General features: G+C 33.7%; 1 long non-coding RNA gene across 1 annotated transcript; it reads left to right on the top strand.

Moving 5' to 3' along the window:
* Positions 1-15,985: 15,985 nt before the first annotated feature.
* Positions 15,986-17,128, top strand: LOC113303809. The gene is made up of 3 exons (XR_003337779.1): positions 15,986-16,177; positions 16,791-16,848; positions 16,998-17,128. It is a non-coding gene; the product is annotated as an uncharacterized LOC113303809 (long non-coding RNA).
* The last annotated feature ends 5,981 nt before the right edge of the window (positions 17,129-23,109 follow it).

Genomic DNA, 23,109 nt, shown 5'->3' with positions numbered 1-23,109 from the left:
AGGTAATTTTTGAACTACACCAATAATTGCTTTCTATGGTGTTGATGGATTTTGTACTGTTAATGAAGTTCAGAAATACAATGGAAATTCATCGTTTCTAGCATATCAGGAAGGTAAACCTTTCATTCCTAGTACTCGTTTAGTGGTGGATTCTCAAAGTAAAAGCGCTGCATATCATGAGGCGAATAATTTCAATAGCTTAAATATGAATTATAATGCTGAACCTCAGCAGTTTGAGGATTGGAAGTTTAGTGATGGAGATAACATAAATCGATTTACTTCTGTATGTGATACTTCATCTAGTATTTTCTATACTCGAATGATATTTGATTGAAAAGGATATTTTGATCGATCTATCTTAATGAATAAATACAATGACCTATACAAATTTCTCAAGATTTCTTTCATCATACAGAATCCTCAAATTACCGCTATCAGTGTTGCTTTACTTAGTTCTAATCCTTCCAGAATGATATTTGATCGTGGTAAAAAGTTTGTAATCTGTGACATGTGTTCTCATTGTGCTAGGAGAAATATTAAATTCTGTCCTGAGATGTTTACTTCTTGTTTGATTACTCCAATGGATAAATACGATGAGGAATCTTTTTATGATCTTATTCGTCAACATGGGTACCAATTGGATTCCAGTTCTACAAATTCAGTTGTGTTTGTATTGGTTAAAGATGGTGACTGCTATGAGTGTGAGAATCTGTTTGCGAGAATGTCAGACAGAGGTTGTATCACCAGCTATGCTTGTGAATGTTTGATGTTTGATCATTATAGAGTGCATCATCCCAACTTGTGGAATTCTTATTTGGAGGCGCTAGTTGCAGCAAGTTTAAAATTATTTCAGAAATTACTGAACTACATGGGAAGCATTAATTATGAGATGGTTCATTTGAATGCAAGTAGTTATGTAACTGGTGCGGCTGTAGTGCTTGTGAAAACATCTCAAGGAGATAGTGAAGATTGTGACACATTGGTTGCTGACATAGTGCACTCAATAGATAATGTAAAGCTGAGATACGGGTTCTTGAAATGTTTATTAGTGTAATGTGCAGTTGGAGTAGTGCATAATGTCTCTATGGCGGCCAGGAGGTTGCTGGAAATTTATTTGATCGTGGGAGATTGCTAAAATTGATTACAAGATGTATAAGTGGTAGGAGTAATGTTTGGGTTCTCATTAAAACATCTGGAGTACATAGTTGTATGGGTTGTGGTGGTGATGGATGGATTGTTGGTTGGAAGGAATTCTTCGTAAGGACAATGGGAATATGGAAGATACTCGGTGGTGAGTTGTTAGACCAAAAGTATACGGAAGTGATTGATAAGATTGTATGGGAGTTTAAGGATACTGTGTTGGTTGATATGGTAGTATTTTATATTGGTGCATTGCACATTTATGAGGATGTTGAGTTGAATAAGCAGGAATTCACATTCAAGACTCGGCGGGAATTCTTCATATTTAGTTCGGACTTATGTACTGCTGGTGAAGAAGGGTTGATTATATTAGAGTTTACATCTGGTTCAAAAACAAGTTATTTCTTTTTCAATTCAACACTCAAGTTCAGTCATGGAAGTATAATGTCGAAACAATTCAAGCACATACCCTTCGAAGGAAGCGTCAAGTGCTTACTAATCCAACAGAGTTGGATCTAACACAACTTAATTTCCTTACTGCAAATTTTCAAGAGTTGCCAACTGCTTTAAATATGCTACTCAATTCCCTTAACACATCTTACTCAGTTATTGCTGGTAATCAAGCACAGATATTATTGTTTATGAGAAGTAAGAGCGTGGTCCGGAACTTGGAAGTGGGTAGTTGCGCAACCCATAGACTACAACTGTACAGATTTGTTCGTTTATCTCGCAATCAATATTACTATCCATGGGAGATCTCCAAAATTATTGGGAGAATTGTAGAAGGAAAAGAAAAGACTGTCAAGTCCATGATGTCAATAGGTGCAATTATAATTAAAGAAGGTATGGAGCAGTACGAAGGAAAGCCGGTTTTGCAGAACAATCTTAGCCCTGTAGAAGTGGATCTTGCATTCCTCAACTGGTTGGCTACATAATCTTGGCTGTATGATTTTGTTTTATTCATGGTGATGGGATTTGCTTTGTTCCTCTCGACTGTGTGCAGTACAAGTAGCACGAGTTGGACCATTCTTGTTACAACAACTATCCTTGCTGCAATCCACCTTATTACATGGTATGATGACTGTTTAAATAAACACAGAGACACCATATGTTCCTTCTGCCAGTTATGCTCATGTGTTTATGGAGTGCTTATACGAGAAGGAAACCTGGAGATTTATTTTCATGCCTCAATTGGTAATGAAGATATATTCTTTATGTTGGAGTGTGCTTATACAGTCAGTAGCATTGCTGTTAAGAGCCTTAAGGCCTACCAGACGGTGAAGATGAAGAGAGTGGGCTTGTTTACTGAAATTCCAAGATGGAGGTTTGTGCTCAGTTATATTTTTCTGGTGGGCCTTGATGCTGAAATTGTTAACTGTGTGCTCTACCGGTCAAGCTCATTTTATATCCTTGAGGACAAGGATGATTTGGATGGGTGGGATTTGTCATGAACCTTAGCTTTATGACAATTAGACCAGCAGGTTATTTTCGTAGTTTTCTTAGTAGTTGAGGGGTAGCTTAGGTATAGTTGTTTGTGAGTTGATTTACAGCTTTATAAGTTGTGTTGTTGCTTGGAGCGGGTATCAATGAATTAATCAAATGAAATGTTCTTTCTCCCAAATATCGTCTGTTTTCTCATCCCCTCCTCTACTTCGTCTCATTCTTCTTCTAACCCTCCAATTTCCTCTCTCCTTCTTCAATAATCTCTATCCTTAGAGATCTAGAACTGTTTCTGTGCTAATTTGTAACGTAGATCGTTACACAATTTCAAAACATAGTTTGGCTAACTCTGCCTATGTAAATAGTGGTCAAGATTTGTCCTTCCTCAATTGCTATGTTATGTGAGAAAAAGGTGATATCTAAGATTGAGGTACAATTCAAATCTATTAGATTCATACCATTTACAACTTGACGCCTTGAAAAAAATTGACGTGTTGTTATTATTATTACAGGTAAGGGATACATTGACCACACTTGCACAAATATCTCAATTCGCAAATGATTGGTGTTGCATGTAATGTCTAGAATGCAACGATGAATTTGAGGAAACAAGGCACCAGAAGCAGTATCCGGAGTATTTTGGATATAGTAACTTAGAGATGTAATACTTATGTTCTTTTTTTTTTAGTTTTTCCACAATCTATTTATTTAAGAAAAATGAACATTGCAAATACATGACTTCAACAAAAATTAGACAGATTTCGTTTGATAATAATGGCTACCGATGGTCCGGAAACGACAAAATAAAGGAATTGTTGTAGAAGAATTGTTGGGATATACGACGGATTACTTGATACGAATGAAAGAGGTATAACTATTTCGATTATGAAATCACATAAATTTTACAGTAGAAGATGACATCAATTTTAAAGTTAGTAACAAACATAATATGGCTAACTAAAATGTTAAAAACAAACAAGATATATAATATAAACTTAGAAAGTCGTGGGACTTGAAGCGGCCAATTTTGAAAACTACAATCTTAGAAAGCAACGATCCACAATACCATAATTTTTTTTTTAAATATTCAACGTAGAAGATGTCAACTTTTGGTAAAGGATCTATTGACAACCTATAAATTTGAAATAGGATCAGGGAGTACAATATGTATTCAAGGTTCTTTATGAGGTAATGTGTCGCCAGATTGTATTCCAAGTGAAGGTAGGAACATATGGAAGTGACAAAATGTCCAAGACTTTTGAAGTTACCAAAGCCTTCGTTAAGATGAACTGTTGGGCACAATACTTTGTTGAAGATTTAATGGCAGAGGTTTGCATATATACAATCCCTTCGAAAAGGTAATTGGTACACATTTTAAACATTGTCATCTAATGGGTGTTGAAAAATTACAGGAAAATCATGTCAAGTTGGAGAGTTTGTATCATCCGTTTGATGCAAAAAAATATTATTCTCTGCCTATTTGGAGGATTGAAAACATGACCATGATAGATGAGTCAGCTGGAGCGAAATAGGATCATGGGGAGACTTTTATGGACGATATTGATTGGTTGATTTCACTGAAATGAGCGCTGCTAACGACATATTTCCAAAAAGATATTTAAAATTCCATGTTCATGTAGAGCATTATCTCATTATAAGCGATGAACCTAAATAAAAAAGCGTCTGGAAGTTAAGATTATATTTCTTTCGTTTGAGCAAATCTCCGGCGGTAAAATATTAAAGGAAAAAATAAGAAAAAAAAAAGAGAGGAAAATCCAGACTATTTTTATGACAAACCCATATTAAATCAAAAGGAGTTGATAAGTATTTGGGACACAAATTATACGATATATTAAAAATGAACCAACATCATGGCCCGTGCCGTTTCTCTATATAATAACAGAGTTTTTTAATGCGTTCTCATTCAGCGGATCTCCACATTCACCAGAACTCCACGTTAATTCTCGCTTATGGTTGATTCTGGCCCCACCAGTTTTTTGTTTTTGTAATTAAATTTAAGCCAATATAATTCAAGGATAATATCTTTTTATTCCAATAATAAAATAGCTAAATCTAAAGTATTCTTCTAACCTAAAATAGCTAGATTTTAAAAATCTCATAACATGCCAAATTTATATTGATGAAAAAATTAAAATATCTTAGATATATTTTTCAATCATGATAATCACAAAAATCCACTTTTTCATCGTGATAATCAACAAATTAAATAACAAAATCCACGATTCCATCATGATAATCAACGAATTATGCCACGATCCCACAATAAATCAAATGGTTATCAAATAAATAAATAGCGTCAAATGTCCAATGTCCGTTTACAGTTTTAATAAAAAGAATTTTCCTAATTACAACCCCAAACTATCAATTAAACTCCAAAATAGATAAATTGAAAGAGAAATCATCGGTACTAACCTTTTGATCTAGCAATGAATCTCTTTTGCGTGAATCTTTGTTAGTGGTCCTGCACATCAGTTGGAATTTTTGTTAGTATTTTGGATAGATAATTGATAGCAAAGATTATAATCAAAAAGAAGCTAATACAAAACAAACGAGCATGGAAAAAAAAATCGTCCTAATTTCACTATTATTTTTCTTAACTTTGTTTTTTCCATAATTAAAAGTAAAATATGTTTAGAATAGAAAATAGTTTATATATTGTGTGTGCAAGAATAGCTGTAGACATTAATTGCGGCAATAAGCGAATATTTAATTTTCATCAATATTTTGTCATTATATTCTATTTTTTTACTATTTCCATATTCTGACTAATAGGAAAAAATTCCTTGGATATTTTCTATATAAAGCGCGACAGTAAAGATATTTATTTTCTGGAAAAAATATAGTGCAATAAAAATTGACTTTCCAAAAATATAAAAATTATATAAATTTATTACAAATTAATATCTAAAATATATTATTCAATAACAGATACTATTCTCTCAATAATATTGAGTTCTCTTAATAATTTATTACAAATTAATATCAATTGGTAAATAGATAGTACAACTAGGATAATCCATGATTTCCGTGCTGGAGCTTTCCAAATATATTAGAAATTCGATATTAATCGATAATATTCCAAAAACAAAATCATTTTATTTATATGGGTTTAGTGTCTCTATATAAATCATTAGAGCAAAAGCTAACCTCGGCCATGGTTTGCACGCCATTTTTTTCTGGATTTGATTATTTATTTTTTTAATTAATTGTTGACGCATCTATTGTTTGATGTGCAGGTATTTTGGAAGCACGGTGATTGACACTGCAAATATTATTGCAACAAAATTCTGATCTAATATATACTGTCGCCTAGAGGAAATTGGTAGATCCCATTTTATCTCTTTTGAATCTTGCTGTAGAAATATAGAATCGTTAGTAGAAAATCAAATATTATTGCAATAAGATTCTAATCTAATATATATTGTCTCCTGGAGGAAATTGATAGATCCATTTTTATCTCTTTTGAATCTTGCTGTAGAAATATAGAATCGTTAGTAGAAAATCGTGGAGGTATTAAACCAAGGTATTGAGTAATTGAAATTTTGAGGGAAAAAAAAAGCGAACGAGTTTCAATATTTATTTCCTTAATATTGCTCTTTCAAAAAAAAAAAACTGAATTTTTTTATTCAAAACATGTAAAAATATCACAATAGGAAGATTTGGAGATATAAAAAGATATGGTGGCTATCTAAAATTTTGTAAGTTGCATCAATTTTAAGATATTGCTTGATATTATTTCCAAAATGAGATTTTTTTTCTTTTTGTGGCAACATAATTTTGGTGAATCTCTATTTAAAGCTTTCTAGCGAATGCCATCTTTGCTAGGTTTTTTTTTTTTCCTTCTTCTTTTCAGCCAATTACGTTTCTTGCGCTGTTGGGTTTCGTTTCCTGATTTATTTTCTTTTCTTGTTGTTTGCTTTGCATGTTGATGCTGATGATTGCAGCAATGGGAGGTGGTTAATTCTTTTGGAGCTTTACGACGATGAGAAAGACTAATGCGAGGTATAATGAAATCATGAATTGTGTTTTGTGATTTTTCGTTAGTTTTGTTTACAACAGCTATTGGTGATACCTTTCATTGGTGATACCTTTTATCGGTGTTTATGGGTGAGTCATGGAACTAATTCTTCGATGTTTTCTTTCCTTTTTAGGTATTACTAGTATATGACCCGTGCCGTAACGGCCCGGAATTTGGTTTTGTTATTGCTTAACGCCTTATCATTTGTTTCTTAGTATAACATTTTTTTCATACATCTTTTTTCTTTTGGTAATACAGTGGTTCCAAATACTTTGCTCCATGTATATAGTTCAAGATAAATATAACATGGATTTTATGAATGCTTATTTCACATAAATCTCAACTTGTAATTCATCAATCCAAAATGTAAATTCCTTGTTCACTCGATAACAGTATATTTCGTAAACTTTAAGAAAAGAATAAAATAAATTACAACAGTATATATATATATATATATATATATATTAAAATAAATTGCATCCTAACCTATTGATAAGTTGAATCACCTCACGTCTTCATTTGTTTCCACTGTCTCTGACACAGGCTTTAGGTCCCTTGCTGCTATCCTAGAATGTAATTTCAAACTTACTCACTCGAGTTTTGTGTGCTCTATGATGTGGAAATGATTAACTTACTCTTTCCAAGGAATTTGTTCCATGAAGGGTCTATTATGTGTCAAATAATTCCCCGCAGTGTGAATCTCCGATGTACAACACGGTTACATTGCTTTATGAACAGTCAAAAAAGAAATAAAAAAATTTGCCGAATAAACGACGTCCAATCTTCCTTTTTTTTTTTTTTTTTTTTTTTTTTTTTTAATAAGGAAACACTTTTGATACATATACAAAAGGAAACAAAAGATTACATGACACTTTGCAAGAGGTAGCCCTTTTTGATGCACCCAGTTAAATTCGATGGTTGTCTTTCTTAATGTAACCTCCACCTTCTATCCCAACCAACCAAAGAACAAGCTAGTCAAGTTTCGTTCAGTATTCTAAAGTGATTGGCAATCGTAACTTCCTATCAAACACCTTGAAGATCGAGGCTATACATGTATTGGTAGATCGTCCGCGTGCAAATTTCTTATCACTATGTGAATTGTGCTAGAATCAGGGTGCCTAAATATCTAGACTAAGACTCCTAAAAATTACATATTTGCACAAGAGTCAACATTTTAAGGTAAATGAGCTCCATTTTTTTAATTTTTTAATTTTTTATTTTGATTTTTCAAATTTTTTTGGAATTTTTCAATTTTTTCAAAAAGATGGAGTTTTGTTTTCAATTATGGCATATTATCGTGGTATCTACTCTATACCCCCAAACCTAAACTAAACATTGTCCTCAATGTTTCAAAATATGGAAAGAATTATAAAACAATATATGAAGAGGATCATGTTGAGTAGAGAAAAAGGAAAGAGAATACCCGATTTCGGCGAAAGCAATATTAGAACTCCGTTATTCAAGGCAAAACTCCAACATATTCGGAGTCCAATGGATGAGCACAAAATATATACAAAAGGAAATTTAACTAACACATTATCTACAAGAAAATTTGGTTTTTAATGGGATTGGACTTTTTGGGAAAAATTTGGTTTTGTTGGGAAAAATTTGGTTTTGGCGGGAGACATTTGGAAACTTTTTTTTTTTTTTTAAAAAAGAAAATAAAATTTGGTTTTTGAATGGAGCAAAGTAAAAATTTTGTTTTTTTGTTTTTTTGTTTTTTTTGTTTTTTTTAAAAAAAAAAGAAAATAAAATTTGGTTTTTGAATGGGAGCAAGCCCACTGTTGGTTTTGTGTTTGCTTTGGCTCAGCTGGTTTGAAAACGTTTGGTGAAACTGAGTCCAAAATCTCGGCCTAGAATTTGGGTACTCGGCCCACTAACGAGTTAACCTAGCGTGATCGGTTACAAGCTCAGCTGGGTTTAAAAACCCAGAATACAAAATACCAGTCCAAATTAAACAAGCTCACAAAAATTAAATACAAGCCCACAAATTAAACAAACAAGCCCACAAAAATTAATTACAAACCCAACAGAAAATAAAAAGCCCAAAAATTGGCTTTAATATTACAAGCCCACAATTAAAAATTGGAAGCCCACAATTCAGGTTCTCTTAAATGGGTTACCTTTTAAGCACAGCCCAGCTGCTCTGATATTGTTGCAAAAACCCAGTTGGGCTTTGGTTCTTTTCCTTGGTGGCGTCCCAGCAGAGGAGAAACTGGTTCAGAACAGCAGGTCCAACAGCAAATGAAGTGAAGCAGATGCAGATGCAAGTGCTATGCAGTGAAATGCAAAAATAGCTAATAAAACTACAAGAAAAACACAGCACCAATCCCCGACAACGGCGCCAAAAACTTGGTAGGCCCGGAAAAGTGTGTAAATATGAAGAGCAATGAAACGCGGGCCTACAGTAATACCGCAAGTGCACGGTCGTCAGTTGTAGCTCGTGCAAGTACGGGTCGATCCACAGAGACTGGGTGTGTTTGGAGTTTCTAGCTATTTTGGGCTCTAAATTGCTATTGGGCTTCTAATTGTGCTTTGGGATTAGTGGGTTTGTTTGTAATGATGAAGTGCTTTAGGCCTTGGGCCTTTGAATGATTTTGGAATGAACTGTGAACTTGGGCTCAACAGTTCAATTGTGAACTGGGCTTGGGTTTTTGAGCCTGGCAGTGAACTAGGCTTTTGAGCTTTAAACAGATTACAATGGGCTTTTGTAAAACAAGGTAATGAATGCAGTATCAAGAACAGGAGAAACAAATGAGAAGAAAGAGCAAATAGTGGCAGTGAAGCTGTGATATTTACAAAGCAATGAAGATGGTAGTGAAATAATGAGACAATGGATGATAAAACAATAAACACAAGAAAACAGATACAAATACAAAACACAAAACAGGTGACAGTGGCAGTGGAGAGTGATAGTGAAGAAAAGCAAAGGAAATGGTGAAAATGGCAGTGAGGATGGCAATGGAAATGAAGCAAAGAGAAAGAACCAAGGCCTAAGCCAAGGGAAATGGCAGGGGAGCAAAACTACATATACAAAACAGAGAAACAACACAACTAGGTTATGAATCCACCTTTTAACCTAGCCAGATAGTGTAATTCTATGTTAAATCCCTGTCCCTAATGGAGCTAGGTGAAGGTTCAAGCCTGCCTATGTTCCAGGGTATACATAAATGGAATGGAAGGAGAAGAAGCTTGCTCAACTGTTTACTCCTAGCATTGACTGTCTTTTGACAGCACAATCAATCACAAGCACAGTTGAGCACTAAATTCCTCCATTACTCAATCAACTCAATTTACATGAATTATAACCTAGCATTCCACCCCTAACAGTGACTTAAGGCATCATCTCAGCCTAGCTATACACATACACATGTGAGCTCACATAACAGCAACAAAAACAAAACAATTACTAAACAGAGCATTGAACTGATCATAAACAAACACAGAAGACATAAAACAAAAACATGAACTGAATTGAAACTAAATAAGAGTAATGGAATAAACATAAAGATAGTTGCAAATTAAACACTAACCCTTGAGACACTGGCTATTCCAGTGCTCTTGGGTGACACACTGGCTAATCCAGGCATAAGCCTTTACATCACACCCACAGTCCCCTTTTTATACCCAATTACATAATTAGGGTTTACACCCTTTTCACCCAAAAATTCCCAAAACAGTAGACATTAGGGTTCTACCTAATGTGACAGAAAATCACAGTTAGGTTCAATTACCTACCCTATATCACCCACTTTATCTTCTCCATGCTCTATCTCAACCTAATTAGGATTTATGTAAAAACCCCCAAATTGACAGAAGTAGGGTTTGGTAAATTCTTACCCAAATTGATGCGATTACACGCTAATGACTTCGACCCATTCTTCTCCTTAGTCTCCTGCTCCTCTCCATGCCTCTGATTTCTTCTCTAGCCCTAGCTATTGTACCAATTTCTTTCCTAGGGTTTTCTGAGAAAGAAAAGAAAAGAAATTGGTAGGATAGATGGCTAGAAGATGGGGGGAATGATTATAGTGGAGTTGGTGGTGGTGTACGGTGTGAAGGAGTGGCGTTTGGTGGTACGGCAGTGGTGGTGGCGGACATGGTGGAGTTGGCAGGAGCAGAGCTCGACTGCTCGAAGGAGGAAGATGAGAATTTGGGTAAGGTGCGTTTGGCTGAAGGGTATAGGTGTTCGATACTTGGGTGTTAGGCGGGTTTAGCAATTGTTGATGAACAGCGAGGATGAGACGTTGGATGCGAAGATGGTTGGTAGATCTAACGGTGGTATGAGAGATGAATCACTTCGACCGTTGGATTGTGAAATACAACAAAGCTGACGGCGAAGATCGAGGTTAGGTGTTGTAGTGTTAAGCGGAAGTATCGAGATTTGATGCGCAGGCAAAGAAGCGACCGTAGGATCTAAATGTGATCTAATCTGAAGGCTTGGAATTTAGGTACTATGGTGTTTTGCAGGGACTTCAGATTTTGATGAACGATGAAGAAGCGACCATTGGATGATGAGATGGATCCGATCTCACGGCTGAGAATGGAGGCGGGTATGGATATAGAAAATGGGTTTGGGTAAGGGTTTTGGGCCTTGGGTATGCCAAGCCCATATCTTCTTTAAGAGCAATTCTTCCTTCTTGAGCCCATTTCTAGTCTTTTGGGATTATGCGCACCATTCTTCGCGGCTTCCTTGCGTAATTTCTTCCGGCTTTTCACTACTTTTCTGCTCTTTTCCGCTCCGCAAGTCATCCAAACTTTATTTGGTACCTAAAAATGCAAAATTAGTTAATAAAAATATTTATTCTTGAAAACAAGGAAAATACAGAATATGGGATAAAATGTAGAATTAATGCACAAAAGATGAGTTAAATGCCAAGAAAAATATATAGAAATATGCACTTTTTAGCACTCATCAGTGGTGATGGATGGATTGTTGGTTGGAAGGAATTCTTCGTAAGGACAATGGGAATATGGAAGATACTCGGTGGTGAGTTGTTAGACCAAAAGTATACGGAAGTGATTGATAAGATTGTATGGGAGTTTAAGGATACTGTGTTGGTTGATATGGTAGTATTTTATATTGGTGCATTGCACGTTTATGAGGATGTTGAGTTGAATAAGCAGGAATTCACATTCAAGACTCGGCGGGAATTCTTCATATTTAGTTCGGACTTATGTACTGCTGGTGAAGAAGGGTTGATTATATTAGAGTTTACATCTGGTTCAAAAACAAGTTATTTCTTTTTCAATTCAACACTCAAGTTCAGTCATGGAAGTATAATGTCGAAACAATTCAAGCACATACCCTTCGAAGGAAGCGTCAAGTGCTTACTAATCCAACAGAGTTGGATCTAACACAACTTAATTTCCTTACTGCAAATTTTCAAGAGTTGCCAACTGCTTTAAATATGCTACTCAATTCCCTTAACACATCTTACTCAGTTATTGCTGGTAATCAAGCACAAATATTATTGTTTATGAGAAGTAAGAGCGTGGTCCGGAACTTGGAAGTGGGTAGTTGCGCAACCCATAGACTACAACTGTACAGATTTGTTCGTTTATCTCGCAATCAATATTACTATCCATGGGAGATCTCCAAAATTATTGGGAGAATTGTAGAAGGAAAAGAAAAGACTGTCAAGTCCATGATGTCAATAGGTGCAATTATAATTAAAGAAGGTATGGAGCAGTACGAAGGAAAGCCGGTTTTGCAGAACAATCTTAGCCCTGTAGAAGTGGATCTTGCATTCCTCAACTGGTTGGCTATATAATATTGGCTGTATGATTTTGTTTTATTCATGGTGATGGGATTTGCTTTGTTCCTCTCGACTGTGTGCAGTACAAGTAGCACGAGTTGGACCATTCTTGTTACAACAACTATCCTTGCTGCAATCCACCTTATTACATGGTATGGACTGTTTAAATAACACAGAGACACCATATGTTCCTTCTGCCAGTTATGCTCATGTGTTTATGGAGTGCATACGAGAAGGAAACCTGGAGATTTATTTTCATGCCTCAATTGGTAATGAAGATATATTCTTTATGTTGGAGTATGCTTATACAGTCAGTAGCATTGCTGTTAAGAGCCTTAAGGCCTACCAGACGGTGAAGATGAAGAGAGTGGGCTTGTTACTGAAATTCCAAGATGGAGGTTTGTGCTCAGTTATATTTTTCTGGTGGGCCTTGATGCTGAAATGTTAACTGTGTGCTCTACCGGTCAAGCTCATTTTATATCCTTGAGGACAAGGATGATTTGGATGGGTGGGATTTGTCATGAACCTTAGCATGACAATTAGACCAGCAGGTTATTTTCGTAGTTTTCTTAGTAGTTGAGGGGTAGCTTAGGTATAGTTGTTTGTGAGTTGATTTACAGCTTTATAAGTTGTGTTGTTGCTTGGAGCGGGTATCAATGAATAATCAAATGAAATGTTCTTTCTCCCAAATATCGTCGTTTTCTCATCCCCTCCTCTACTTCGTCTCATTCTTCTTCTAACCCTCCAATTTCCTCTCTCCTTCTTCAATAATCTCTATCCTTAGAGATCTAGAACTGTTTCTGTGCTAATTTGTAACGTAGATCGTTACAATTTCAAAACATAGTTTGGCTAACTGCCTATGTAAATAGTGGTCAAGATTTGTCCTTCCTCAATTGCTATGTTATGTGAGAAAAAGGTGATATCTAAGATTGAGGTACAATTCAAATCTATTAGATTCATACCATTTACAACTTGACGCCTTGAAAAAAATTGACGTGTTGTTATTATTATTACAGGTAAGGGATACATTGACCACACTTGCAAATAGCTCATTCGCAAATGATTGGTGTTGCATGTAATTGTCTAGAATGCAACGATGAATTTGAGGAAACAAGGCACCAGAAGCAGTATCCGAGTATTTTGGATATTAACTTAGAGATGTAATACTTATGTTCTTTTTTTTTTAGTTTTTCCACAATCTATTTATTTAAGAAAAATGAACATTGCAAATACATACTTCAACAAAATTAGACAGATTCGTTTGATAATAATGGCTACGATGGTCCGGAAACGGCAAAATAAAGGAATTGTTGTAGAAGAATTGTTGGGATATACGACGGATTACTTGATACGAATGAAAGAGGTATAACTATTTCGATTGAAATCACATAAATTACAGTAGAAGATGACATCAAGTTTAAAGTTAGTAACAAACATAATATGGCTAACTAAAATGCTAAAAACAAAAAGATATTAATATAAACTTAGAAAGTCGTGGGACTTGAAGCGGCCAATTTTGAAAACTACAATCTTAGAAAGCAACGATCCACAATACCATTTTTTTTATAATATTCAACGTAGAAGATGTCAATTTTGGTAAAGGATCTATTGACAACCTATAAATTTAAAAGAGGATCAGGGAGTACAATATGTTTCAAGGTTCTTTATGAGGTAATGTGTCGCCAGATTGTATTCCAAGTGAAGGTAGGAACATATGGAAGTGACAAAATGTCCAAGACTTTTGAAGTTACAAAGCCTTCGTTAAGACGAACTGATGGGCACATACTTTGTTGAAGATTTAATGGCAGAGGTTTGCATATATACAATCCCTTCGAAAAGGTAATTGGTACACATTTTAAACATTGTCATCTAATGGGTGTTGAAAATTACAGGAAAATCATGTCAAGTTGGAGAGTTTGTATCATCCGTTCGATGCAAAAAAATATTTCTCTACCTATTTGGAGGATGAAACATGACCATGATAGATGAGTCAGCTGGAGCGAAATAGGAGCATGGGAGACTTTTATGGACGATATTGATTAGTTGATTTCACTGAATGAGCGTTGCTGACGACATATTTCCAAAAAATATTTAAATTCCATGTTCATGTAAAGCATTATCTCATTATAAGCAATGAACCTAAATAAAAAGCGTCTAGAAGTTAAGATTATATTTCTTTCGTTTGGCAAATCTCCGGCGGTAAAATATTAAAGGAAAAAACAAGAAAAAAAAGAGAGGAAAATCCCAACTATTTTTATGACAAACCCATATTAAATCAAAAGGAGTTGATAAGTATTTGGGACACAAATTATACGATATATTAAAAATGAACCAACATCATGGCCCGTGCACGTTCTCTATATAATAACAGAGTTTTTTAATGCGCTCTCATTCACCGGAGCTCCACATTCACCAGAACTCCACGTTCATTCTCGCTTCTGGTTGATTCTGGCCCCACCAGTTTTTTGTTTTTGTTAAAGTTAAATTTAAGCCAATATAATTCAAGGATAATATCTTTTTATTCCAATAATAAAATAGCTAAATCTAAAGTATTATTCTAACCTAAAATAGCTAGATTTTAAAAATCTCATAACATGCCAAATTTATATTGATGAAAAATTAAAATATCTTAGATATATTTTTCAATCATGATAATCACAAAAATCCACTTTTTCATCGTGATAATCAACAAATTAAATAACAAAATCCACGATCCCATCATGATAATAACGAATTATGCCACGATCCCACAATAAATCAAATGGTTAAATAATAAATAAATAGCGTCAAATGTCAAATGTCCGTTTACAGTTTTAATAAAAAGAATTTTCCTAATTACAATCCCAAACTATCAATTAAACTCCAAAATAGATAAATCGAAAGAGAAATCATCGGTACTAATCTTTTGATCTAGCAATGAATCTCTTTTGCTTGAATCTTTGTTAGTGGTCCTGCACATCAGTTGGAATTTTGTTAGTATTTTGGATAAATAATTGATAGCAAAGTTATAATCAAAAAGAAGCTAATACAAAACAAACAAGCATGAAAAAAAAAATCGTCCTAATTTCACTATTATTTTTTTAACTTTGTTTTTTCCATAATTAAAAATAAAATATGTTTAGAATAGAAATAGTTTAGTATTGTGTGCAAGAATAGTTGTAGACATTAATTGCGGCAATAAGCGAATATTTAATTTTCATCAATATTTTGTCATTATATTCTATTTTTTTACTATTTCCATATTCTGACTAATAGGAAAAAATTCCTTGGATATTTTTATATAAAGCGCGACAGTAAAGATATTTATTTTCTGGAAAAAATATAGTGCAATAAAAACTGACTTTCCAAAAATATAAAAATTATATAAATTTATTACAAATTAATATCTAAAATATAATTCAATAACAGATACTATTCTCTCAATAATATTGAGTTCTCTTAATAATTTATTACAAATTAATATCAATTGGTAAATAGATAGTACAACTAGGATAATCCATGATTTCCGTGCTGGAGCTTTCCAAATATATTAGAAATTCGATATTAATCGATAATATTCCAAAAACAAAATCATTTTATTTATATGGGTTTAGTGTCTCTATATAAATCATTAGAGCAAAAGCTAACCTCGGCCATGGTTTGCACGCCATTTTTTTCTGGATTTGATTATTTATTTTTTCAATTAATTGTTGACGCATCTATTGTTTGATGTGCAGGTATTTTGGAAGCACGGTGATTGACACTGCAAATATTATTGCAACAAAATTCTGATCTAATATATATTGTCGCCTAGAGGAAATTGGTAGATCCCATTTTATCTCTTTTGAATCTTGCTGTAGAAATATAGAATCGTTAGTAGAAACAAATATTATTGCAATAAGATTCTAATATATATTGTCTCCTGGAGGAAATTGATAGATCCATTTTTATCTCTTTTGAATCTTGCTGTAGAAATATAGAATCGTTAGTAGAAAATCGTGGAGGTATTAAACCAAGGTATTGAGTAATTGAAATTTTGAGGAAAAAAAAAAGCGAACGAGTTTCAATATTTATTTCCTTAATATTGCTTTTTCAAAAAAAAAAAACTGAATTTTTTTATTCAAAACATGTAAAAATATCACAATAGGAAGATTTGGAGATATAAAAAGATATGGTGGCTATCTAAAATTTTGTAAGTTGCATCAATTTTAAGATATTGCTTGATATTATTTCCAAAATGAGATTTTTTTTCTTTTTGTGGCAACATAATTTTGGTGAATCTCTATTTAAAGCTTTCTAGCGAATGCCATCTTTGCTAGGTTTTTTTTTTCCTTCTTCTTTTCAGCCAATTACGTTTCTTGCGCTGTTGGGTTTCGTTTCCTGATTTATTTTCTTTTCTTGTTGTTTGCTTTGCATGTTGATGCTGATGATTGCAGCAATGGGAGGTGGTTAATTCTTTTGGAGCTTTACGACGATGAGAAAGACTAATGCGAGGTATAATGAAATCATGAATTGTGTTTTGTGATTTTTCGTTAGTTTTGTTTACAACAGCTATTGGTGATACCTTTCATTGGTGATACCTTTTATCGGTGTTTATGAGTGAGTCATGGAACTAATTCTTCGATGTTTTCTTTCCTTTTTAGGTATTACTAGTATATGACCCGTGCCGTAACGGCCCGGAATTTGGTTTTGTTATTGCTTAACGCCTTATCATTTGTTTCTTAGTATAACATTTTTTTCATACATCTTTTTTATTTTGGTAATACAGTGGTTCCAAATACTTTGCTCCATGTATATAGTTCAAGATAAATATAACATGGATTTTATGAATGCTTATTTCACATAAATCTCAACTTGTAATTCGTCAATCCAAAATGTAAATTCCTTGTTCACTCGATAACAGTATATTTCGTAAACTTTAAGAAAAGAATAAAATAAATTACAACAGTATATATATATATATATATTAAAATAAATTGCATCCTAACCTATTGATAAGTTGAATCACCTCACGTCTTCATTTGTTTCCACTGTCTCTGACACAGGCTTTAGGTCCCTTGCTGCTATCGTAGAATGTAATTTCAACCTTACTCACTCGAGTTTTGTGTGCTCTATGATGTGGAAATGATTAACTTACTCTTTCCAAGGAATTTGTTCCATGAAGGGTCTATTATGTGTCAAATAACTCCCCGCAGTGTGAATCTCCGATGTACAACACGGTTACATTGCTTTATGAACAGTCAAAAAAGAAATAAAAAAATTTGCCGAATAAACGACGTCCAATCTTCCTATTTTTGCCGAGTGTCTCTGGTTTGATGCACAAAATAAGGTTCCTTGATTTTCCCCTGACCCCGTCTCTCTTCTTGTTTACAGATCGACCCACTGTTAGCACGTTCCCGGTAAATAGCATCATATTATGCGTTATCTGTGGACTTACAAAGAAGACTTAATTCTTAATTATCATATGAATTCATTTATTCTAGAAAGTAGAAACTCTGAGTCATGACTCACATTATGTTGCTCCACAAAAGATAGTAACAATGATTCTCTTTTTCGAAGTTATTCACCAACAATGTGAATCCCAGTTTTATGACTCAAATACCCAATGATATACTGAAAATAAATGACGGGTGTGTAGACGGTTAGCTGCAAGGCACACACCCTTCCTTCCTTCTCTACTCGCCATCTCTAGCCTTGTACAAAAAAAATAAGCTTTCATTATTTTTGGGGATGTCATCTTCTCTCTGTTAAGGTACAACTCCATTTTTTTTCGTGGGGTCAGTCAACTCCACTCAAATATGAGTAATACTTTCATATGTGGACCTGCAAAAAATGTAAGTAGGTTAGATTAAGTGATTATTTCATCGAACACACTTGTTAGAAGTTGTTTTTCTCTCTACCTGTAATATGGAGATCCACGTGCACGTTTCAAATATACCATATTAGCTTACATTATGCATCTTTAAGTTTCCCAGCCAACGGTCAGTTTCTCTATTATAGTGGTACGAAACATGGATATCACCGTCCGCTAGGTCAGTCTCACTCAGTATTTCGTTGACATGCCTGTATTTATGGCCAAAGACACTACTTATCACCTATTCTTTTTTTATGATCTTGAGAACTGAAAAATCCAACTTAACGCAATCAATCTTCGGGAGCAGATTGGAATTTTGTGATAATATACAACAAATTTAGCTCCTAGTATATGTGATAATACCTTGGGCAAACGCAACCACTGGATACTATTCACACCAAAAATTGTTCCGGTTCCGCCTAAAAAAAATCATGAACTAAATGACTTTGATTACTTCACTCGTTAGCAGTAAAATCACATACAAACTATAACTTGCAAAATCATTTACCAACTAAGAACCCGAAAAAAAAAAAGAGTAGCATGAGAATTATACTTGTGTAGCCTAGTTTTTTCAAAATAACCTACCCTGTGTTTGCATGACCAGCAAGATGACCAACCTGCATCATATTCTTCCACCAAGAATAGAGTAACTCCTCATAGTTAAAAAAACCCTATCTCTCTTCCGGAGTTTCCTTACACTTATCGTGTACCAAATGTTCCTCTTTTCTGGAGATATAAATCAGCTTGATCGGAGAGATCCTAACAAAATAATCCAAAAATGTTACCTCAAGATTTAAAAATACAAATATAAAATAGTGAAAACCATTCGCAAATTATCCCTCAAGACGACTGAACTGGATAGGCGAATGGATAACAAAGACTCACAACATATATAGTCATCCAAACACGTCATTTCAAATCAAAAAATAAATGCACAAAACTTAGCGCGTTCTACCAAGTTAAAACGATGTCTAGCGAAGAGTTATGGTGCCTATTTAATTCTTCTTGGTGGATGGTGTTTATCAAAATTATTGAGTAACAGGCTGATATATGATTGCAGGATTGAAAACTCTTAGCCACTGCTATGAGATTTCTTGTTGAATTTGATGACTTGAAAATATGCCATTAATTACGAAACCGGTTGGTTGGTAGAAGACTAAACACTGAAAACTTGTCATCCTTCTGCAATTACATGAAGCCGCAGTAGTTCATAACAAAACCTAACCATTGTAAACCAAAAACACACAAAAAAATGTTTCCTTTTCAACTCAAGTTCACCACTTATCAGTAGGATTCAACAATAAAAAAAAGAGAAACTTAAGCCATACGGATCCATCTACATCATTTAAAAATCATTACTCCGAACTGTAAATATAGAAATACAAAATTTTTATATTTTCACGAAGCTTGATTCATAATGAGGATCCAAAAGTATCTTGCATTGAGACTGACAGTACAAAAACTGAATATACCCATTCATTCGACCTTACCTAATCACAGGTAGAGTGCTAACACAACATTTAGATTACTGATTGGAGAGATCATCAAAATTACATTTTGGGGAAAAATAAGCGGTGAAACATGAATGAGGGTGTTAATATATTCCCTAAATACTACGTTACAAAACAATGATATCCTATATTTTTATATTTTGCGACCATTGCTACATGGTCTCTAACAATGTTTAGTTTATCCATAAAACATCACAAAAAAAAGTTTTACTAGACCTCCATAAAAAAGTATACGTATTTACCTTGGTAGAGATACCTAATCTGTTTCCTTATCCCTTGCCTTAGGCGGTACACCTTAGTCTAAAGAGTTTCATTGAACCTGCAAATTTGAAAACTTGAAATGATATATAACCTAAGCAAAAGAAAGGGTTTTACAACCAAAATTCAAACCCAAATAACATACCACGACATCATATTACACAAATAGAGGTACTAATATTTTTCATCATTTGGCTCGGTAGAATCAACTTCCACTTGTTGATAACCAAGGCCTACAGAAGGTGAAACGTAATTAGGTTAGCTTAAGGTGACAACATTGATGGGGACATGACCGAGATCCATGGAGTTTAAATTTGACGTGAAAGAAACCAATATTTAGAGCACCAACAATTCCAAGAGAAGGAAAAAGAATCAAAAATAAGCAAGATTTCGGATATGTACAATGAGTTGAAAATTAGTTCAACTGGTGGTACTAGGGTATTAATGAGAATAGTGAAACTCAAATTCTAATCAGGCGTACTGTAACATGTAGATATCATACCGAAAAGTAAATTCGTATCATCAGAAAAAAAAAAAATATAAAACTTGAATAATAACCAACCTTCAGAGTTCTTGTGAATAGGGATTGGGATAAGATCGACTTCTTGTTTAAGAGGGTCACCGTAATTGGATGTTTTCCGTGTTTCTTAATGTAAAGAACAGTATACCTACAAAAAATCAAATTCCAATAGAAGTTAAAAATTTAAACTAAAACTAAAATGATAAACAAAACGGTATCCACTATACAATTTTTTTTTAGGAAAAAACTTTAATTCAGAGAGCATAGAGGAATCATATATTAAGTTCCTCTTTCCGCTATTTGATGGTCTTAAGGTTGATTCACTTTTCAGTTAGTCGAGGGATTCATTCATTTATCTAGCTTCAAAATGAAATCACTAAAACTTGATTTTAAGTAACCCTAACAACTATTCTTGAAATAACAAAACAAAACTACATGTTAAGTACTCTATGCAGGTGAATCAACCTTAATACTGATTATAATGAGCATAAGAACTAAGGACCTTTCATACTTTAAGACATCGATGAACTTCCTGATTAGAGTAACAAAGTAAATGGGGATATTTTATTGGTTTTGCTTCTATCATTACAAACAAAGAATCTACTTAGGTCGTAAAGAATAGCCTCTAGTGCAAATAAGGAATTGAATTTTTTGTATTGGATAAATAACAAAATACAACATAAATACAGAAAAACAAATCAACCTACCTATGCAAAAAATGATTAAACTTACATGTTCACAATAACAAAATTGGTTATGGAGACATAGAGAAACTAAATATGGGGTAATCAGCGATTGTGTAACGAGTACTTTAATTAGTACACAACAAACATTGACTTAAAAGGAATCAAAATACCAAAACATATGTAGAGTACTAACCACATATTTTGATCACTAAGAGATCACTAAAATTGCAATTTGGGGAAAGAAAATATAAACAAATAACAGTAAATCAAATGAAATTGAACGGTTGAATTAAACTGGTGGATTAAAGTAAGATCAATGGAGATGTTATTACATTTAATTGCAGAAAAATAAATTAACGTAACGGAAGATCAATCAATGGAAAATTGGGTCGCTATTGAATTTGACATCCTTCTGAAAATTTATGCAGGTAACGCCCGAAGAAGTTGAATCTGAACCGACGGAAGAGGGCATGGGATAAGGGTGCATTATGAGACACGATTTATCTCCATCAATTTCCTGAATTTTCAGGTCACTGTGAGTCGTCGATCAGGTAAAAAAGTCAATCCAAAACCGTCAGATTGACCCAAAACCATTTGTTTATGTAAGATAGATTATTTTCCTTGTTTGATTTTAATTATCTTGCTTTACTTTTGTTGTTTAGTTGTCTTATGCTTTTTTTTTTTTTTGCATAAGAAAACTAAACAACAAAAGTAAAGCAAGATAATTAAAATCAAACAAGGAAGGGAACTCATATACATGGATGATGGTATAAATTTTTCTTCATTCTCTTATGCTTTTTTTTTCCTATAATTTTAATACTCATATTTCCCTTCTATTATTGATCTATTTCAAATTTTCTGTCTTTTATTTCATAGTGAAGCTTAACAAAAGAAATTTGGCTAACATATTCATCTAGAGCGTTGCTGCTTTTATGTACTTAGAGTTGTATTATAAATATTTGACACTTGTTGTTTAGATTTTGTTAGTCTTGATCTATAGCCATGTTATTTCAATTTATTTACGACCCATAACTCATTGTTTACAGATTTTTTTGTTATGTATACTGAAATTAGCTATTAAAATTCTTATAGTGATAAGTAAAAGACTTATCATTTGATGGTTATTTATTAGGTTTCGACTGCATTGGTTTAATACTCTTGGGTTTTATTTTTCTTCTTTTGTACCCCAATCTGCATATGGATCTTATGCAGTCTTATGGGATCGACAATTGGGTGCGTTCCCAAGAAGATATTACCAATGCAGCTCTATTTTGCAGTTCTTATAGGTTATTAACTAACTTCCGAGTATCAAAGGAAGTTACTCTTACTAAGGAAGGAAACGAATATCAGGATATAGAGTCTCTAAATTATCGATGGACTTCCAGATAAAGGTATTAATTGAAAGCTTATGGTGGTATTCATGCTTAGCTCTTGCTTTTTTTTTTCTACGAATACATATCCTAGAATTTTTAGGCATAGTTTGATTCAGGGAGATAGAAAGTTACATGAATTAATCAGAATAATACATGGAAATAAGTACTTAGATGTTGCAGAGAGTTCGATCATCCTGTGTTGCGCAGCTTGTGTTTCTCCGAGTTTATATCGTATAACAAAAGTTCGACAGAGAAGAAATTTAATATTATCTGTGCTTAAAAAAATCCCGGTGAAAGGTCATCACATTGGTATCAGAAATACAAATTTCCCGGAGAATGCCAAGAGTGGCACATTAACTATTATGGATTTTGTAATCAGAATAATTTGATTTTGTAATCAGAATAATTTCGGTATTGCATTATAATAAGAAGATTTTATTCATATTTTTATAAGATGTTTATTATGTTATCGCCGAGAAAAATTATCAATGGAAATATATGTCGTGAACAGAAAAGTCATCACGGGCCTCAAAATGCGCTGGTATGTAGCAAG

This window comes from Papaver somniferum, chromosome 8, assembly GCF_003573695.1.
Source record: "Papaver somniferum cultivar HN1 chromosome 8, ASM357369v1, whole genome shotgun sequence".
NCBI classification, from domain to species: domain Eukaryota; kingdom Viridiplantae; phylum Streptophyta; class Magnoliopsida; order Ranunculales; family Papaveraceae; genus Papaver; species Papaver somniferum.
Note: the sequence above shows the minus strand (reverse complement) of the source record. Positions and strands in the feature narration are given on the sequence as shown.